Raw genomic sequence first — 17,765 nt, 5'->3', positions numbered from 1 at the left:
TATTATAGATCTTTCTGCAAAGTACATGATTGGCCAAAGAATATCTATGATATTTCTCTGTAATAAGACAATGTGAATATTCCTCCATGGCTAATGATGTCTTTTTTTTTTTTTGTCTCTCAGCTTGCTGTAATCTTGCTGACTAAATAATTATAACAAAAAAAAAAAAAATATGGGTTGCGTCAGTAGTTAGGTGCTTTTTTGATTATCTAGATCAGTGGTCTCCAAACTGCGGCCCAGGGGCCGGATGTGCCCCTTTGCTTGTTTTTAGCTGGCCCTTGGGGCATTATTCTCTCCAACATCAGCAACAGTGGGGCATAGTTCTCGCCACTGACACCAACAATGGGGCACTGACACTGATAATGGGGCATTATTCCTCCTACTGAAACCAATGATGGGGCACTATTCCTCCTACTGACACCAATGATGAGGCACTATTCCTTCTACTGACACCAATGATGGGGCACTATTCCTCCCACTGACATCAATGATGGGGCACTATTCCTCCCACTGATGCCAACAATGGGACACTATTCCTCCCCCTGACACCAACAATTGCAAACTATTCCTCTCATTGATACCAGTGATGGGGCACTATATCTTCCGTTAATACCAATGTTTTTGCATTGTTTACTCCCACTGATGCCAGGACATTTTCTTCTCCCACTGGCCATAGTCTGGCCCCCCTTAAGTCTGAAGGACAGTAAACTGGCCCTTCGTTTATAAAGTTTGGAGACCCCTGATCTAGAGCTTTAGTTAGCCACCTTGTTAGACCTAAGGATAAAGTTTGTAGAGAAATGATGTACTTCAATTATCTGGACTGCAAGGTTTACATGGCTAAAAGGAAATGCACAACAAGCCTCATACAATTTCCCGTACTTTGAAGCATTTTCACCTTTTTTCAAGTTGTATCTCTGGGTATTTTTCTTGTGTATCTCTGTGACAAAAATGACTGCACTTTGCTGATCTTTATTGCTCCTTGCAATGTCTCCTTGAATAGGCCTAAAAGTAGATTACTTACAATAACTGAAGCACAGGAGAGCTGAGGTTTGCAAATATCAACCAAGCACTTTGTAACTGCACTTTTTTTTTCTAGAGTGGTCAGAAAGTTGAAATGCTCAAGTGCTTTCTCTAAGCAGCATAACTATGTTTACTTCTCTCCAGAGTCTTATGAATCAACCATATTCTACCAGGATTGTTTTATGAAAACAGAGTTTTTTCTTATGTAGTTCAGTTATTTTAAACTCACTTGCTGCATAATATATAGTATATATCATGAAAAATTTTTGTGTTTTCATTCTTTTTTTTCTATCAGTGTGATATTATATAAACACGTTTATTATTTCTAAATGTAGTCCTGGAGAAAATAGAAAGGAAGGTAGGAGAGGGAAAATTACTTTTTTTTTAATTATGAAATTGAGCTAAAAAAAGGGACATTATTTTTCAATCATACAGCAACTCCGTTTCTGTCAGATCAGACTCATTTGTATATGACAACTGTGGGATTTGACTGTGGAAGAGTTTGGTGTCACTCAATATTACTTCAGTAATGACAGCATTGGCATAGTAAAAGTCACAGGGACAATATGAAGGCATTTAGAGGTAGAACAGACTGAGAATAGACCTTTAAGCATATCAAAAGCCAAAACATTTTACGGTTCTGAATATAACGGGATGCTAAAGCATGTCTAAATCTAAAAAACAAAAATGTAATTTATTGCAGTTTACTATTCCTTAGGTGAGGTGGCTGCATTCATTTTCTTTTTTCCTTTTATTTTTACCTGGTAATCCTGCAAATACCACCCTTCTAGTCTTAGGTGGCAATACTCATTTCTTCGCTGTATCTATAGAGGGAGCTATGGTTGTCAACCAAGCTGTATTTCCAACATGTGTGCCTTTGTTCATCTCCATTACATGGTGAATTGTTGAGACTAGTTGTTTAGAAAGGAAGGATGAAAATAATTTTGCTGTCTTTTCAACTCATAGGAAGGACACTGCATTTTTGGCAAGCTCAAGAGGTACTTTCTGCATTTGCTGAAAATGTTCTTAGCTTGAAAAAAATGAAAACAAATTTGTTTCTGGGTTTTAGACACACTAGAGTCCTATGAATTTTTTGTTTTCTTTTTTTTTGCTGTCTGTGATCCATTATGGAGATTTCCATCCATATCCTGCCATGGAGAAAGGACAGAAAGTGAATAGAAATCTTTCCAAAGTGAGTAGAAATCCCCTCTTTTACAGTTGTCCCTGAAACAAGTGTCCCCGTTGGAAGATTTTCCCTTGTTCTGGAGACAATTTATGGACTTCCATTCAACTTACAATTTTCAATTAATTCCAATAGATAGGGTGAATCCCTTCCCTCACCTCAAGATGAAAAAGGCTGCAATAAAAACCTGACAGTGATTTTAATCCTTCCACACCTAAAAATAAAAGGGAAATTTTGGCTTTAGCAAAGATTCCCAATTTACACAAAAGCATTGCTCGCCTTTATTGTATATCTTCCTTTTATATGTCTCGCCTGTGTTGCAGGATTTTACTTGAATTTGCCATCAAGACAGACTACTGCATTGTTGTAATACTTTAAAACTGTAATAAAAACATTGAAACAGAAAAGCTTTGCTCAGTGGAAAAACCAACTACAGTGTCTAATTTTCCTAGCCTTTACTTTCCCTGCATTACTTGTTTTAATACAGCAACATAAGCTTCACACTACTACTTTCCTGGGCTTCTTTTACATTTTCGTTAACCACTTGCCCTCCAGAAGATTTAACCCCCCCCCCCCCCCCCCCTCCTGACCAGGCCATTTTTTGAAATACTGAGCTGCATTACTTTAACTGACAATTGCGCGGTCATGGAACGCTGTGCATAAATGAAATTTATATCATTATGTTCCCACAAAAAGAGCTTTCTTTTGGTGGTATTTGATCGCCTCTTCACTTTTTTTTTTTTTGCGATATATGCAAAAAAAGACTGACAATTTTGAAAAAAAAAAACAATATTTTTGACTTTTTACTATAAAATATATCCAATAAAAAATTTTTTAAAAATAAAATTTCTGCTTAAACTTAGGCCAAAATGTATTACTCTACATGTCTTTGCTAAAAATAATTCCGTCCATGCTGACAGGAGAGAGATCTGTGTTGTTTACACGCAGATCGCTCCCCTCTCTCCCCTCTCAGCTTTGCTGAAAATTGCCAGGTGGGACACGGTGATTGATATCCTCAGGAGCTAATAGCAGTGTGGGTAGGGTGGCCCACCTGCCCCCCTACCCGGAAATTAAAAATCATGTATATTTACGTGATTTTGCCCAGCAAAGTCGCCCTGCAGCAGTAGATCTGCTATGGGGCGGCGGGTAAGTGGTTAAATTGAATGACAGACTGTGGAACAGATCATTGAGACAAGTTTAGTTATTTTGTACCTTACAGGATGAGTAATGTCCAATAAGCTACAACAACAGGCTGCTATATAATACGAAGGATGAGTTCACACCAGGATTGTACAGGAATGCATTCTTTGTTCCGCTGCAATAACAGCACGTTCCTGTGCAGTAGGGTTTTGAGGCCTATTCATCTGAATGGACTGTAAATCATACCAGAACATGGACAAAGTAATGCATGCATGACTTTTAAAAATGCGCCACACCAAATCAGATGGTTCTGTGACATCACATAATTTGGTGCCAGAAAATGCACTGTGTTTGTGATTTCACTTTGGGATGCTGTTAACATTACACTGGTACTCAAACGGCAGTGCATTCGAACATAGTGCAGAAAATGTGCACGAAATGCGTCTTTCTCGCACTGTGTTCTGGTGTGAACCAGCCCTTAAAGTATATTCTGCGATTGCCTGCTATGCATTAGTGAACATCACCGCTATTTGCAACATATCCATTAAAGAAGTACAGCCAAAGCCTTTTTTTGGTGACTTATAGCTGGGTAAAAGATGGTAGTTCTAGCTTCAGGCAGGGATGTACCTCATCCACAAAGACAAAAATAGTGTCTCTTTGAGCTTTGGGGAGAGGACAGCGGATGCATTCTTCCCACTAGCGGAGTCAAGTGGGAGCATGCTGAAGAGGTGTTTTCCTCCCCCTCATCCCTCTTGTCCTCAACTTTTGCTTCCTCTACCTCATACTATGGAAAGGTGTCAGCCATGGCTGGGTTAGAGACTGATCTAAGGGGAGACAGATGTGGGGTATTTACAGCCCCTGCAGCCCGATGCTTCCTACAGGGCAAATATCTTGCCCATAAATTCCAACATGGAGGTAGAAAACTACTCCTTGCTCAAACAGGAGGAATGATGGGGAGTGAAAGAAGCTAAGGAGGTGCCTAAGAAAGGAAGAACCCCGTGAGGGGACAGGTGCATTTTCTGTCCAAGTTGGGTTTCACAAGGGGCAGAAAAAAAGCCCACCTGACCTATTGGTTGACATAGCAGAAAAAAGCCCTTTCACCCTTTGCCCCGTCTGCTTGTGGTCTTCCATGTGGTGATGGGTCTAAAGGGTTTACTCACTGTTGGCTGCAGTGGCAGGGGACAGCAGCTGTGCAATAAGCAAAACCTTGGGCAGCAGGTATCCTTACACTATGAAGCCTGTGTTGCACTGAATGCTAATAGCCTTCTTAAAGTGTTTCTGCCCTCCTCTTATTCAGATGTCCACATCTTATCTCCTGATAAAACAGACTGAAACGTAGCCATTCTGCACATGCTCAGTTTAGAGATTTTTTTTTCTTGGGAGAGTGCATTTGATCAGCACAGGGCCGTCCAGACAGAGGTCAGGGGTTTTGCATTCCTCTAGAGCAGAAAGAAAACTCCTCCTACAAGCTTTAACCAGTGCTCTGCTGAAGTCACAAGACTGCTCTAACTGCTGATGAGAAAAGGTATTTAGCAGTTTATGTTTACTAAAATAATTGCACGTCCATGTTCTGCATACTGTCGGAGACCAGATAGAGTGAATGCAGGGTCCTGGGTTTAGTAACACTTTAAGGATAGAATGGCTGCACTAACCAAGCCTGCATGTGACTGCACTATATGACTGAGCAAGATGGCACTCAAGCCTGGCCCTTACATCCTAATTGAGAGGGCTCCAGCAAAAAAGGACCCTGCAAGGAAAAGGGGCCCACATGGAAAGAGTGCGGCGGCTGAACAGGACTGCAACCAGAGTACAAATACATAGGGGCAAAGAGAGAATACACCAGATAGTGACCTGAAGATAGAGGGTGCAGCCCAGGGGATAGAAAGAAGGATAGCAGGGCACCAGGCTGAAAGCTTCCAAGTTCCTCCTAACACCTCCTAGGTGTCTTCAGGGACTTGAAATAAAGAGATACTGATTTGGGATAAATTAGAGTGGAGATTACAAACCATGCCTTCTCGTCTGACATCAGTGCCTGACCTCACAAATGTGCTTCTGGAAGAATGGTCAAACCTTCTCATAGACACCCTCTTAAACCTTGTGGACAGCCTTCCCAGAAGAGTTGAAGCTGTTATAGCTGCAAAAAGTGGGCCAACTCAATATTGAACCCTACCGACAAAGACTGGGATACCTTTAAAATTCATGTGCGTGTAAAGGCAGGCGTCCCAATACTTTTGGCAATATAGTGTATGTTGCGGTGGCAATGTTTCTCAACAAAAAGGACACCAATAGCAATGAAAACCTGACACTTGAGGCTCTAGTCCATCTTTCTCTATCCAAAACTAGAAAAAAAAAATTGCTGGCCACTACCTTGAGCCGGTATAACATCCTGCAGCTAACTCCAGCCCAGTACCTAAAACAACTTACAGTAGTCCCGCATATTATATCCCTAGTGGGTATGGTCCCAGCAGCATGCCTAGGGTACAGATCCAGGAACTATGCCATGAGCCAGTGAGGTTGTGCACAACTGAGTACTTAGGGAAAGATCCAGGCAGTAGAAAATTCAGAGGAGCCAGTACATTCCCTCAGCAGAGTGGAGATATTCATCACATAATGACACTAGCTAAAAACTAAAGATTGCTGGGAATTGGAGAAGTTACATGAGGGGTCCTCACAGCTCTTCTTGCCCATGTCCAATCACCTGAAAGTAGCTGCATATATCTCCTGTGGCACGTGGCTTCATCTGTGTCCTTTACTGTACAATTAATCAACAGTTTTTTTCAGAATTTTCTTTTTTTTCATTTATATAGTAAAACCAAAAAAACAGTGGTTATTAAATACCACCAAAGAAAGTTCTGTCTCAAAAAAATGTATAAAATAAATTTGTGTCCAGTGTTGCCTGACCGAGTAATTGTTAGCCAAACAATCACAGCACTGAGAACTGAAAAATGGTCTGATAATGAAGAGGAATTGCAGACTAGTACTAAAGTGATTATGGTGACTGTGTCTCATGTATGTAATAAAATTTTCTTTTTTTTCTTTTATATAGTAAAACAAAAACAAACAAAATGGTTATTAAATACCACCAAAAGAAAGATATGTCTCAAGAAAATGTATAAAATAAATTTGTGTCCAGTGTTGCCTTACTGAGTAATAGTAAGCCAATCACAGCACTGAAAACTGAATAATGGTCTGATAATGAACAGGAATTGCAGACTAGTACTAAAGTGGTTATGGTGACTGTCTCATGTATGTAAGACAATTTTTTTTTTCTTTTATATAGTAAAACAAAAAAAGCAGTGGTTAATAAATGTCACCAAAAGAAAGTTCTGTTTCAAAAAATGTATAAAATAAATTTCTGTCCACTGTTACCTGATGGGGTAACTGTTAGCCAAACTATCACAGCACTGAAAACTGAAATATGGTCTGATAACGAAGAGGAATTGCAGACTAGTACTAAAGTGGTTACAGTGACAGTGTCTCATGTATGTAATAGAACTCTCTTTTTTTTCGTTTATATAGTAAAACGGAAAAAAAAACAAAACCAGTGGTTATTAAATACCACCAAAAGAAAGCTCTGTCTCAAAAACTAGTATAAATTAAATTTGTGTTCAGTGTTGCCTGACCGAGTAATTGTTAGCCAAACTATCACAGCACTGAAAGCTGAAAAATGGTCTGATAAGGAAGAGGAATTGCATACTAGTACTAAAGTGGTTATGGTGACTTTCTAATGTATGTACAGTATTTTCTGGCCTATAAGACTACTTTTTATACTTAAAAATATACCCCAAAAATTGGGGGTCGTCTTATACGCGAGGTATAAAATGTGAACCTTGAATTTGTTTGGGTCAAGTTGGCAAGATGTGTGGTAATACTGTACATACTGTATACCGTGCTGAGCCAAGCTGGCTCAAAACAAATGTCCCTATGACAGATTAATCTGTCAGCCCGCTGGATGTGTGGTATATACAGTATACTGCGCTGAGCCAAGCGGTTTCAAAACGTACCAGTAGGTCCCTACTGTAATCAGCCCGCTGGATGCGTGTATGTACGGTAGCTGTGGCTACATACAGTATACACTGGGCCAATCACGGCGAGTGATGTATTCTACTAATGAATACAAAGCCTGCTCGGATTGGCTGAGTCAGAGAGGTGGGCTGATGATGTCACAACCTCAGCCAATCCGAGCAGGCTTTGTATTCATTAGAATACATCGCTCGCCGTGATTGGCCCAGCATATACTGTATGTAACCTTAGCTACTGTACATACACACATCCAGCGGTCTGATTACAGTAGGGACGTACCGGTACATTTTGAAACAGCTTGGCTCAGTATACTGTATATACCACACATCCAGCGGGCTGACAGATTAATCTGTCATAGGGACATTTGTTTTGAGCCAGCTTGGCTTAGCACGGTATACTGTATGTACATTACTGCACATCCAGCGGGCTGTATATATACTGTATACTTTATGTAGCCGAAGCTACCGTATTACCGCACATCCAGCGGTAACCATCTGATTTGGATTTTGATCCATATGATGACTGTCTTACAAATGTATCACAAGATGTCATTCATGAACTTATGATGTCAGAGGATGAACATGAGGATTTTGAAGGATTTTAAGTACCGGTAAGTCATAACCATTTCAATTAAAAAATCTGATGTTTTTAAATGGTGTTGCCTCGGAAGGGGGTAGTCTTATACGGCGAGTATAGCCCAAAACCTATGTTTTAACTGGAAAATTAGGGGGTCGTCTTATACACCCAGTCGCCTTATACGCCGGAAAATACGGTAATAGAATTTTCTTTTTTTTCTTTCATATAGTAAAACACAAAAGCAGTGGTTATTAAATACCACCAAAAGAAAGTTATGTCTCAAAAAATTTATAAAATAAATGTGTGTCCACTGTTACCTGACTGAGTAATTGTTAGCCAAACAATCACTGCACTGAGAACTGAAAAATGGTCTGATACAGAAGGGGCATTGCAGACTAGCACTAAAGTAATTACGCGAATGTGTCTTATGTATGTATTCAGAAGGTTAGTTTTGCAAACCAAGTTTACAAAAAAAAAAGTTCAGCACTTGGACAGCTCCCTAAGAACATGGACAATATTTTTCTGCTATGATTCAGTCTTCATCCTCTTAACCTTCAATGTCCGTAAAGACAACACAAAGTAATACGTAACACAACACATCCACTTCCTTCATGACTTCTCTGGGCAAAGAGATCACTAGAGCCTCTTTCCTTTAGATTGGAGTTTCCATGAAACTGTTTCCTCCTTACTGCTTGTTGCATCACAGCTTTTGCTTGCACTTGGTTCTCATTCGTTCAGATGAGATGACGGAAGCAAAAGAAAGCATCTTTCAGCAAATGTATGCCAACCGGTCTGCCTTGGCAACCATCAGGCAGTTGGCAGCACATCTCCTGTATCCCCACAAGGTGTCTCCTCGTCCTTGCTTGCCCTTGCCTGCTTTTGAATTAGTTTTGTAATTTTTCATAAATATCACATTGGTACCGGGAAGCTCTGCTGGTATGTGAAAATCAGCCTGAAATTGTTCTGTCCTGTCGCAGAGTCCATGAAATGCTTTAAAGCTCTATTATCTGTGACATGAAGGAGTGAGCGGGGGAGGAGAGGGAGCAAGGAGGAGGAAGGGGGGGGGGGGGTGCTGAGCAGAAGAGGGAGAGCTTGAATATAATCCACACAGCAGCTGGGAAACGGATCTGTGTCTGTATGAAATACTATAAATCCTGCAGACAAGGAACAGAAGAACAAGAGTCACTTTCCTGGGGAAAAGGGGGAAGAAATGTCACTGTGCCAGGAGCTCAGATTGTAGCAGCACAGACATTGACTTTCCTCAACTCACTAATGGCCTGAGTCTGGTGATGAGAGCTTCAATCACACCCATTTAATCCAACTATATATGCATTTAAAGAAAATCTTTAAATGTATTTTAATTAATGTTTGTATAGGTACCTGAATCCATCTTATATTAGTTGACCACCGGACTAGGAAGGACAACTGGGAACAAGTCAAATTCAGCAGCATTAGACAGTGCTGCCCTTTTAACAATGGAAGTTTGCTGACAGGAGGGAACAACACAGCGAGTAGAGTGATGACCTTATTAGTGCGCTAATGCTCATTTGTTATCTAATCAGTAGGTCGGGGTATTCTGGTGACCTATCTGCCCCCTTTGGGAAGGGTAATCTCACTGAGGTGCCTGGATCTCAAGACTAGCTAAACCAGATTAGAAATCTTTTGACAGGTAAGACAGTTCACATATGTGGAGCACACATACACTATATTGCCAAAAGTATTGGGACACCCCTCCAAATCATTGGATTTAGGTGTTCCAATCCCCTCCATGGCCACAGGTGTACATAATCAAGCACCTAGGCATGCAGACTGCTTCTACAAACATTTGTGAAAGAATGGGTCGCTCTCAGGAACTCAGTAAATTCAAGTACTGAGATAGGTTGGCACCTGTGCAATAAGTCCATCCGTGACATTTCCTTGCTACTAAATATTCCACAGTCAACTGTTAGTGGTATTATAACAAAGTGGAAGCAACTGGAAACAACAGCAACTCAGCCATGAAGTGGTAGGCCGCATAAAATGACATAGCGGGATCAGTGCACAGTGTGCAGAAGTCGCCAACTGTCTGCAGAGTCAATAGCTAAAGACCTCCAAACTTCCTGTGGCCTTCAGATAAGCACAACAACAGTGCGTAGAGAGCTTCATGGAATGGGTTTCCAAGGCCGAGCAGCTGCATCCAAGCCTTACATCACCAAATGCAATGCAAAGCATCGGATGCATTGGTGTAAAGCATGCCATCACTGGACTCTAAAGCAGTGGAGACGTGTTCTCTGGAGTGACTAATCATGCTTCTCTGTCCGGCTATCCGATGGACGTGTCTGGGTTTGGCGATTGCCAGGAGAACGGTACTTGCCTGACTGCATTGTGCCAAGTGTAAAGTTTGGTGGAGGGGGGATTATGGTGTAGGGTTGTTTTTCAGCGGTTGGGCTTGGCCCCCTAGTTCCAGTGAAGGGAACTCTTAAGGTGATAGCATACCAAGATATTTTGGACAATTTCATGCTCTTGGGAATAGTTTGGGGATGGCCCCTTCCTGTTCCAACATGACTGAACACTAGTGCAGAAAACAAGGTCCATGTCTGAGCAAGTTTGGGGTGGAGGAACTTGACTGGCCTGCATAGAGTCCTGACCTCAACCTGGTAGAATGTCTTTGGGATGAATTAGAGCGGAGATTACAAACCAGGCCTTCTCGTCCGACATCAGTGCCTGACCTCACAAATGTGCTTCTGGAAGAATGGTCAAACATTTCTATAGACACACTCATAAACCTTGTGGACAACCTTCCCAGAAGAGTTGATGCTGTTATAGCTGCAAAGGGTGGGCCAACTCAATATTGAACCCTACGGACAAAGAGTGGGATGCCTTTAAAATTCATGTGCGTGTAAAGGCAGGCGTCCCAATACCTTTGGCAATATAGTGTATGTTGCGGTGGCAATGTTTCTCAACAAAAAGGACACCAATAGCAATGAAAACCTGACACTTGAGGCTCTAGTCCATCTTTCTCTATCCAAAACTAGAAAAAAAAATTTGCTGGCTACTCTAACCTGTGTTCTACATGATCCTTTGGGTTGAGCAGAGAGTTCTGTTTGTAATACAGCATCAGCTTAATTCCAGTAAATATTGGCTGCAGACACACAGATATCAGCACAAAACGCCTTCTTCCACACCAAGTCTAATGACCTATCTTACGATAAAGAGATATTAAAAAATGTATGTGGAGGCTGAAAAATTTTTTTTAAAGTACTATTTAAAAGTGTAGCTGTCTTATTTGGCTATGATGTGCTGCAAAGGAGCAGGGAAGGTATTCTGGCAACAGTTAAAAAGCATGGAGGCACACAAATCTAAAAGTATACCTAAGTAAGAAGAGGGATTTGAACATCTGTTTGGTTTTTGTAGCTGGGCCCAATTGGGGAACTTTCACTTCCTGCCCTGAAAGAAATGATGCTCTCATTCGAAGATAGTGACAGCTGGAAAATCACTTTCTTTTCCAGGGACAGTGGTCACCAGGGCAAACGCAGATGGCAAACCCCTCAACATGGACACAGACAGCAAAAAAATCGCTAAATTTGTGTAAGAATAAAGTACATGTGTAGAAGTAAGCTGCGTATTTGATATAGAGGTATACATACCTAAAAGTTCATAAATATGAAGTTTAATCTGCTTATATTTTGACTTCCCTGGTTCCTCCCTCCCTCCTTCATCAATATGCCAATTGCATTTATAAGTAAAGCCTTTCTGTTTTCATTACATATCTTATTTTAAACCCAGTGATATCATCGCTGGCTTTCTGTACTTCTCTATGTAATTCTCTATGTAATCATGGCTTGTTGGGGGACTAGCTGGGTACTGTATATAGCTTCCTGAAAACATCATAGCCTCCTGTCAGGACTCCTCCCTCAGCTCTGATAAAAGTAGTAGGTTAGCCTTTGAGAGGAGTTATGAAAATATCAAAAGACTTTGAAGGGTGAATGTCAGTGAAGAAGTGGGTGTTTCTAGGCAGGCTATATTTGCATGCAGACCACCCTAGGTAATGCCCACATGTGATGCAGAGCCTCCATGATGGGGACAAAAGCTGAAATCCAATGAATGAAAGGGGTAGGTCAAGAACAGTCAGGCTGGGGCAGAAAGTGCTAGATGATGTTCTTTGTCCTCCAGCCGAGAAATGTTTTGGCTCTGAATTGCTGCAGCTATTAATGCACACAGTGAGAAGCTCCCAGTGTGCAGCATCAAAGCACTTTTAGTACAGGAGAGGAGCTTATACAACTGTTGAAGAACTGAAGGTAATGCTGGAGTTCAAATTTAACTAAATATCCAGAAATAGCAATAAAACCTGACTAAGGGTCTAAACATTCACTGTGCTATCCAAAACCAAAAAAAAAAAAAAAGTTTTGGGCACAGATACACTTTGGACTATCAAACCACAAAACATTCTTAGTTATTAGATAAACCGTACCCAGTGTCTAGCTTCCCTTCTTCTTCACAACATTATGTTACGAATATTTACCAATGCATTAACATGCAGCTAGGTTTGCAGAATCAGGAGAGCAGCAGACTCACAGACCTATCTATCAGTTAACTGTTTCTGCTCTTGTTCTTGTTTATGGAAAGGGTTTTGTGTCTGGCAGCAGAGAAGATACTCACACAGGCACATTAATAGGAGGACACTTATAGTGCAGAAAATAGAGTGGCCATTGTTAAGCCTTCCTCCATCCACTAGAGGGTGAACTGAGGATGTGGACTGCTTGGGACACTACAGTTTTGTTCTTGGACTTCACCTCCCAGCTGTGATGAAGAGGAAGGGGAGTGTTGTAATTGTGTTCCCGAGCTGAGGAAAGGAAGGAAAAAGGACTGGCAAAGAAATTGAGGCTGCAAGTGGACCACTACACTTGGGAGAAAGAGAGACACACTAGGGGGGATTTACTCAGATTGGTCACAAAATCTGGTGCAACTCTGTATAGTAACCAATCAGTTTGTAGCTTCACCTTGTTCAGTTAAGCTTTGACAATAAAACCTAAAAGCTGACTGATTGCTATGCACAGCTACACCAGATTCTGTGTGCACCAATTTAAGTAAAATTGGCAGCCATTCCAGAGCATCAGAGGACATCTCAGATGCTGGATGAACCTCCCGCCTAATTGAGGAGCTTGAAGCTGAGGACATATACTAATATATACTAATGTACATTTTACCAGTAAGTAGAAGGAGATCCCCTGATGACATAGAGTGGTGAGAGGCCGCTGGCCAACCCTGTATTGTCTGCAATAAACACTGTGATAATGTCTGCATCAATTCTTAAAGGGACAATACCCTGAGCGCTCCACCATAATGGTACAGTACTGTATTATATTATTGACTGTTGAACCACTATTATGGTATATCTCACCCTAGTTAGAATTAACTAGTATAAGGTTCAGGAAGAAGTTGTGTTTTATAATGGTTATTGCTTCTGCGGCATATTAATCCTGTTCCCTTATCGTTGCAGTATAGTTCTCTTACTGTAAAACGTTTACTGTGTACTTTTTTCTCTGTTCACCCTGTTATAATATACTTTTTGCTATTACTTAATAAGTTGCTGTGCCATTCCTGGTGTCTATGCACGTTAAGCCATCGGGGTGTATATACAGCTACCTGAAATGAACCTTCCCTGTTTGCAGAGTCGTGGGCACAGGAAAAGAAGACCCAATACATCCAGTGGCTCCTTCAATAGTAAGTACTACATACAAAATCCATAGGTGCCTGCTGCAGTATAAATTAAAGTGGAACTCTAGCTGTATCTGAGCACCAAAAACCTAATGTGCTACTTACTTAATTTTAATATTAAAAGCACCCCCCCCACCCCCATCCATGTCTCTATCCTTTTCGTTGTTGTGAAATCCCTTTGAAAAGCACCCCTTAGCATTTCTAGCCATGGCCATCTTGAGAAAAGGCAGATTCTCATGATTCATGTAGAATTTACTTCCTTGAATCCATCTGCCCTTAGCTCAGGCATGCATACAGAAGGGTGTACTTAGCTGAGAAACCCCTCCTCCAGATGAAAGAAACAAGAATGCCCACAAAGACTCCTGGGAAGACACATGAAGGTATCATTTGGGTCTAGGCCAGAAACCAAGCAGCAACTAAAGAAATGTAAAAAAACAAGTATATATAATATATCTTCCTATACATTTACTACTGTTAGCAGTATCAGGGTTAAAATATTGATTAAAGCCTATTAAAAATTGTTAATGTTGTTTGAGAAAATTTAGTTCGGCTTTTACGATATCTCAAATGGCTTTATATTTACTGATATTGCATTCAATAATCCTGATAAAAGATCCTGATAAATCAGCCTCTCCTAAGTCTAAATTGGAAAATAACATGGCAATGCGAACTTATCTAAAGTCTGTATACATAAATATCTATGAATGCTGTTCATAGAATACTTTTTCTTAATGTGAGCCTACTTATCTCACAGTTCAGTGATCTTTAAAATAGTGCTTAATCCTAGCAATAATTCTCAATGACTCTCCAGTTTAAAAAAAAGAAAAGAAATGCAAATATGTAGGGCATTCAAATTACTTGTTCTTTTAAAAATCCCTTATTTTAATAATAATACCATCAGCAGGATATATTTTAGGTAAGAGATAAAAAATTATGTAAATGTATAAAAAAATTGCATTATCTCAGACGAAAACGCTTTGTGAAACTGATAAGTGAATATGTAATTATGGGAAGTAGTGAATGTCGTCTAGCACTTTTCCAAGTACATGGGAGCTAAAATTCCCACTACACCTATTAAAAGAGAGGTGAAATCTGTCAAACTATTGGTGATATAACACAGTAACAGGTTAGCAAAGCTAAAACAAAGGTAACCACTGTCAACCTCATCAAGTTGTTTCCTAACTCTAATCCAAAAAATGGTAAAAGGAAATCTAGGGAGGCATTTGTGAATTTTATTTATTTCAGGTATTTACAGTATATAGGCACTGACAATTTATGCAGCCCTTTTCATCCTGCACTTAAGGACCTTACGATCTAAGGTCCCTATCTCACATGCATACATAAAAATACACACTAGTGCCAGTTTAGAAAGGAGCCACTTAAGCTATTAGCATGTCTTTGGAGTGTGGGAGGAAACTGGAGTACCTAGATGAAACCCATAAATATATCTTCCCAATGGGGGGGAAATAAATTATTACTCTATTAAAGTGGACCTATCATTAAAATTCCCACCTCACATAAATCCTCAGAGTACATATTAGCATTTTAATACTTATTGCTTGCCATGAATAAACACATCCTGAGAAGCCTTATGTCACCTATAGCCTAGATAAAAGACCACATGGCCTCTGGTAACTGGAAACATTTGGGCGTTTCAAGTCATAAAACACTGTCAAGCCGCATTTCTCAATCATTTTACCCTAGAGTAACCCTCAAAGTAATTTTCAGATCTAGGAAAACCCCTTCTAAAACCAATTCATTGGGTGTCAATGGGAAAATTGCGCCCTCCTCCTTACAGCGGTGGTCAGAATGCCACCCTTCCACACAGCTAAAAAGTTCATTGGTGTCACGCAGTTGGATCTCTCAAGTGGATTTGGCCCTGTGATTAGGAAGGCATAATTAGATAGCATGCCAGTCAAGGAATCACCTGCGACCACTGAAGGAACCCTGGTTGAGACTGGCTACTGTAGAAAGTCTACATTATTTTCAGTCAAACATTGTCTGGAAGACCAGCAGTTTGATAAGAGGATCAGTAGGAAAAACGTGTAATGAGCAAAGATATCTTCAAAGTACATACAGTATATCAGTACAAGATTATACAGTGGGGAGAATAATTATTTGATCTGCAGATTTTGTAAGTTTGCCCACTTACAAAGAAACAAAGTGTCTGTAATTTTTATCATAGGTGTATTTTAAATGATAGAGACAGAATATCAACAATCAAATATCAAAAATCCAGAAAAACAACATGATACAAATGTTATCAATTGAGTTGCAGTTCAGTTAGTAAAATAAGTATTTGATCCCCAAGGAAAACATGACTTAGTACTTGGTGGAGAAACCCTTGTTGACAAGCACAGAGGTAAGACATTTCTTGTAGTTGGTTACCAGGTTTGCACACATCTCAGGAGGGATTTTGGGCCACTCTTCTTTACAGATCTCTTAATCCTTAATGTTTCTTGCATGTTGCTTGGCAACTCAAAGTTTTAGCTCCTTCCATAAATTTTCCCTCCATAAATTTTCCATAGGATTAAGGTCTGGAGACTGGCTAAGCCACTGCATGACCTTACTGTGCTTCTTCTTGAACCACTCCTTTGTTGCCATAGCGGTATGTTTTGAGTCATTGTTATGTTGGAAGACCCATCCACCACCCATCTTCAGTGTTCTGGCTGAGGGAAGAAGGTTCTCATCCAAGATTTGAAAGCAATCCTACCGTGGGCCATTTTTCTGAGCCATGGTATCCTTGCTGATAATGTAAATGAGCCCACAGAGTGACAAAATTTGGTTTTAAATAGATAGAGCAAGGCTATTCTCTAAGGGCTCATTTACACCAAAATGTGGTTCATGAAACCCCCATTATGTGTATGTTTCCCGTTACACATTCAAAACACACTGGGCGTGTGATCTGCTGTGGGTGCCAATATATATTTTTAAGGACACCCCAAATAGAGTGTGTTTGCTTGCATCAGATCTCATGGTACTGCAGTACCATGTGATTTGGTGCACTGCGTTTTTTAAAAAAGTAGTGCATGCACCACTTATGGTGCAATCCAGTGCAATTTGAGCCATCTGAAATGAATGGGCTGAAAAATCACACCACACGGAGTCACACAGGAATTTGGATTACATTTCAGGTGTGAACTGGCCCCAAAGGGTTTGGAAACCCTAACAATGAATTTATTTTTTGCTCTTTTTTAGTCTATTAAATATACCAATTACTTTGTTTTGTTTTGACTGTTCAATAAGTGCAAAAATATAGCTGTTGATTCTGCCAAAAACAAATTCTGCTAACTTTCTGTGCTCGGTAGAATGAGTGAGCACTGTCACTCTAGGACAGTAATTTTGTTACTGGCAGCATCACCAGGTGAAAGAAAAGGAAAACAAAAATTAAAAACAGAAAACAAATGCAGCCACCACATCTAAGGTCTGCTAAGATGCAATATATTACGTCATTGTTCTTGGGTTTAGATACACTAGATACTTAGATAAGTCTAAATGGAAATACTACTTCAGGGGAGAAATTTTTTTTTAAATTTGCTTCTGGCGCTGCTGAAAAAGTACCTGCACCAGGCACCCAACACCAATAGTAAATATATAGTGTGTTTTCCTCTAATACTCAAGCCAACCAGGCACCCAACACCGATAGTAAATATATAGTGTGTTTTCCTCTAATACTCAAGCCAACCAGGCACCCAACACCGATAGTAAATACATAGTGTGTTTTCCTCTGATACTCAAGCCAACTGCCTTAAGTGGCAGATGTTGGTTAAACTCCATTTTGTGATCCCAGCAGCATCATGGGACCCATGTCAACACTTCTGCTAGCAAGTAAAGGAGTTTATCTCTTCTTATTTTTTTCTTGTGTAATACAGTCATGGCCGAAATTGTTGGCACCCTTGATATTTTTCCTGAAAATCAAGTATTTCACACAAAAAAGGTATTGCATTAACACATGTTTTGCTATACACATGTTTATTCCCTTTGTATGTATTGGAACAAATATAAAACAGAGGCAGAAAAGCAAATATGACATAATGTCACACAAAACCCCAAAAATGGGCTGGACAAAAGTATTGGCACCCTTAACTTAATATTTGGTTGCACACCCTTTGGAAAACATAACTGA

At 40.2% G+C, this 17,765-nt stretch overlaps 1 protein-coding gene and 1 long non-coding RNA gene across 7 annotated transcripts in view; one reads left to right on the top strand and one right to left on the bottom strand.

Annotated features, from left to right (window-relative positions):
• SGCD (sarcoglycan delta) overlaps nt 1-17,765 on the bottom strand; it is a 1,017,926-nt gene that overhangs the window by 755,050 nt on the left and 245,111 nt on the right. The window lies entirely within an intron of this gene.
• Nucleotides 1-17,765, top strand: part of LOC149458028 (uncharacterized) — a 91,552-nt gene that overhangs the window by 57,997 nt on the left and 15,790 nt on the right. Inside the window, exon 2 of the long non-coding RNA XR_016313532.1 lies at nt 13,594-13,645. This is a non-coding gene — a long non-coding RNA (uncharacterized LOC149458028). The remainder of the gene's footprint in view (nt 1-13,593; nt 13,646-17,765) is intronic.

Source organism: Staurois parvus, unplaced genomic scaffold (genome assembly GCF_062004578.1).
Source record: "Staurois parvus isolate SC_StPar_1 unplaced genomic scaffold, SC_StPar_1.0 ptg000298l, whole genome shotgun sequence".
NCBI classification, from domain to species: domain Eukaryota; kingdom Metazoa; phylum Chordata; class Amphibia; order Anura; family Ranidae; genus Staurois; species Staurois parvus.
Note: the sequence above shows the minus strand (reverse complement) of the source record. Positions and strands in the feature narration are given on the sequence as shown.